The sequence below is a fragment of the Panicum virgatum genome, chromosome 7N (genome assembly GCF_016808335.1).
Source record: "Panicum virgatum strain AP13 chromosome 7N, P.virgatum_v5, whole genome shotgun sequence".
NCBI lineage: Eukaryota > Viridiplantae > Streptophyta > Magnoliopsida > Poales > Poaceae > Panicum > Panicum virgatum.
Window position 1 is genome coordinate 25,160,944 of NC_053151.1, and position 4,314 is coordinate 25,165,257.

A 4,314-nucleotide genomic window follows, 5' to 3' on the forward strand; every position below is an offset into this window, starting at 1 on the left:
AAAGACATGGAATTACAATCTAGTCCTTGTAGCCATGTCCCGGTATTCCTCGCCACCGGCGATCGGAATCTCGCCACCGGCGATCGGAATCCGCAACCTGAGGCCAGTCTCCTCCGCAACCAACCCGATTTCATCTCTGGCTGGTAAGCAAAGTAGCAAACCTCTCGAAATCGACGACAACAAGAGAGGGACAAAAGGACCTAATGAGATCTGGAACTCATAGATCCAGGGGATACACACCACTCCAACTTCCCTTTTCCAAAAAAAAAACACACCACTCCAAATCATTACTGGCATCCCAAGAGTAACCAGAGAGGTGGAGAAGAGGCCAGAGTTCCTTATTCCTCTGCTACAGTCCCGCCGCCGCCTCCTCCTCCGTGCGAGAGCTACTTGCGCTGATTACCTAGGTATCTGTACAACGGCCACCTCGGCCACCTCACTCCTTGTTCTAAGGATGGCAACGGGTCGGGTTCGGTTCGGGTGGTGTATCTGGGCACCCAAAACCGAAACCCAAACTTGAAACCCGAACCCGACCCGAACTCCAATTCGGGTATAAATTCAAACCCAAAACCGAAACCCGCGGATACCCGAAACCGAACGGATAATCCGAAACCCTAATTTTTTTTAAACCAGCAATGCAAGCCAGCAACACCATTTCCAAGTTTCCAATAAGCATGGACAGCTAAAGTGCAAAACAAATAAACAATCAAACAAACATGACAGCAACTACATTCCAGCAAGACATAGTGCAGTGAGATCATTACAAATAGTTGAGATTATTACAAACAAAGTAGCACCACACAGGGAGCACTCCAAAGTTCAAATGTTCAATACAAGTGAAACAATAGAAATCAACATCCATGGTTCACCAAACAAATAACAGTAGGCCACTAGCCACTAGGCCTCCAAACAAATAACATTATTATATAGTTCATCATTTTCATTCATTCATCAATTATGGTGGAATCATCTTCATCCTGTGAAACAAAAATAGAGAGATTAACTCATTACTGAAATGTTCATCATTGTATATAAGTATATTCACAAGTTGAATACATAAGCAAATGACAGCAATACCATTTCTTCATCTTTTTCATCAAGACAAGTCATCAAAGCACCAACGAAAGTAGACTGAGATCCTGCATTGATATATTCACAAATTAGTAATATAACTTATATAGAACGAGACCACATATTTGTAGAAATTACACTTACCTAACATATCGGCCTGAGACCATGCTTGCATACACTTAAGTGCTTCAACCATTGATGGGGCAAGCCTAATACGATGTGGACTGATTATTCTGCCACTAGTGCTAAAGACTGACTCGGATGCCACCGTTGTCACTGGAATAGCAAGGACATCACGTGCAATTTTTTGTAAAGTTGGGTATTTGAGCTCTGCTTGTTGCCACCATTGAATGATATCCAACTCTTGTGTTCTAGGCAACAGTGGCTCTTCCAAGTACAAATCTAACTCTGTTCGCACATAAGTGGAGGTCACAGTTGGCTGCTTGGACATGTAATCATCAAAGGTACCAATCCAATCCTCATCGTCCATCTGAGTTGGAGCACTAGGTCTAGTTTCAGCATCATCTGTAGTGGCAACATCCTCCATAGAATCTTGGTATTCCAAAACCAGATTGTACAACAAGTCCTTGACTTTGTGGACAGCTTCCATAGCAATACTTTCTAACCCATGAATTTTGAGGAAAAGAGCATTCAATAGTTGCAATTTATACCTAGGATCTAGGACAACAGCAACAGCCATCAAACCATGCACATCTGACCAATACTTGTTGAACTTTTCTTTCATTTTAATGGACATTTCTTCTACCTTAGGTATATCACTGCTTTGCCACTTCCTAATTGCCAAAAAAATATTGCATATTTTGGGAAAAAAAAGTTGGCTGTGACATATCTAGTGCCTGATAGTAGCTCAGTTACATCATAGAACATCTTTAGCCTATCACAAAGCTCTCTAGCAAACTTCCAATCATCTTCTGATGGAACACATGGAGCACGAGAAGCAAGGCGCTCAAAAACATCTTGGTAAATAAGTGCAGTACTAAGCATAATATAAGTTGAGTTCCATCTAGTTTTACAGTCAAGAGTAATTCTTTTTTCATATTTTCCTTTCATTTGGGCTGCCATTTTCTCAAACTTCTCATGTCTTTTAGGAGTGGCTGACCAATATGCAACAATATCACGCACCTTATCAATTCCCTTCTCCATGACACTCATTCCATCTTTCACAATCAGATTTAAAATATGTGCAGCACAACGCATATGAATTAATTTGCCCTTCAACATACAAGAGGGGAGTGGTAACTTGCCTTCCATGGTAGTCTTGTTCTTTGCAAGGTCATCACCATCGGTGCCAATCATATTCTTCATGAGGTTGTCATTGACACTACAGTTGTCAAGAGTTATAGTGGACAAATTCCTCTCAATATGCCAATCTAGTAGAACTTCATGGAGAACATCAGTTATGACCTCCGCTGTATGTGGTGCTGGAACATAAATAAACCTACAACAATAAGATATCATAAGTGATTGTGGTGGACAATTTGCATAACACAAGAACACAAAATGCTGCGATTTATAGTTACCTAATAAGAAAACTTTTTAGCTTCCAATCTTCATCTAGAAAATGAGCTGTAACTGCCATGTAACCTTTCCTCTGGTGGTTTGCTGTCCACAAGTCCATAGTAACAGCAACACGAGAACTCAATTTCTTGATATAATTCACCATAGATTGCTTCTGCACTTGATACATATCCAATATATCATTCCTAATTGTGTTTCTAGACACTAACTTAAATGCTGGTTGCAATGCAGCACAAAACTTGCGAAATCCAATATGGTCCACCATGGAAAGAGGATACTCATGGACAATAATCATTAAAGCAAGTTCTTTCCTAGCAACATCTTGATCAAACACATACTTCTCTAATGTGACCGTGCCATCTTTTGGATTTGCAGATAATTTAAGAGTTGACTGTGTTAAACCTTTTCTAGTAATTCTGTCCTCACATACAAGAATGTGATTCTTCAAGTGAGTTGTACCATTTCTTGTCTCCCCACCTAAATGTTTTTTACACCAATGGCATTTTGCTTTCCAAACCCCATTTACACTAATCAAATCAAAGTCTTTCCATACTTCAGATCTTAGCTTTCTCTTTTTAGCAGCAGGGGCATCATCTTCTACTTCTACCTCTACCACATCAGGATTACCTACAGTTGCAGAATCACTTGCCGGTGTTGCTGAATCGGATGGTTGTGTTGCTGTTGCTGAATTGGCTGCAGGGCGTGGACGAGATTGAGGACGAGAACCAACAGATTGAGATGCAACAGCAGCTTGAGATCCACTTGAAGCACCACGAGCCGACATTGCTCACTTCCTGACAAATGCAAAAAGGCAAACACATACTCCATGATTCACAGACTGCTTGACACTTAGAGGATGCATGAAATTCAAGATTTAGGAGAAGAATATGTCACCGTACCTCCTGACCTGCTTGATTCAAGGACTGGCGAGGCCGGCGGACAGGTCACAGGAGGCGGAGCGGGGCGCAGGGCGGAGCCGCGCGGGTCAGCGAATTGGCGCTGGCGGCGTCGATCTCCGGCCTCCCAGCCTCCATCGTGGGTCAATCCCTCTCCGTCAGTGGGTAGCAGGGCCGGATGGGCGGCGCGGGGTAGGGGATGGCCGGGGATGGGAGGCAGGGTGCGGCGCGGCGCGGGGTAGGGGATGGGCTGGCGGCTGCGGTGCGGCGCCGGTCCGCCGGATGGGTGCGGGCAGCGGCCAGCGGGCGTGCGGCGCGGGGGCAGGGGGGTTCGGGGCTTCGGGCGGTCGGGCCGTTGGGGGGAGGCCGAGGCGGCCAGGCGGGGGGAGTCGGGAGGGGAGGGGGTCAGGGGGGAGGGATGAGGACTCAGGCACTTATATAGCTAGGGTTCTAAATGGGCTGCTAGTGTGCTGTGGACTCAATTTTTCGGGGGCCCGATGGAGCTCCGCGGATGTATTTACAGATCCGCCCCAAACCCGAAATATTTCGGGTACCCGAACCCGCAAATCCGCGGGTGAAAACCAGAAACCGAACCCGAAACCCGAAAACCGCGGATACCCGCCCCGAACCCGATCCGCTGCCATCCATACCTTGTTCCCCATCCTCTCTGGTGCCTATCCAGCCACCGAAGTGGAAGGGGAACAGAGGAGATCGGCGCCGCCTACTCTCAACTGTAGGTGGCGAGAGAGTTCGAGAGAGGAGAAGACGTTTTTTTTTTGTTATCAATCAGTTTTTTGCGTCGTGATTC

General features: G+C 45.4%; 1 long non-coding RNA gene across 1 annotated transcript; it reads right to left on the minus strand.

Moving 5' to 3' along the window:
* Window positions 1–779: 779 nt before the first annotated feature.
* Window positions 780–1,247, minus strand: LOC120682186. Its single transcript, XR_005678273.1, has 3 exons — window positions 1,216–1,247; window positions 1,078–1,139; window positions 780–977 (listed from the first exon to the last, which is right to left on the minus strand). It is a non-coding gene; the product is annotated as an uncharacterized LOC120682186 (long non-coding RNA).
* Between the last annotated feature and the right edge of the window lie 3,067 nt (window positions 1,248–4,314).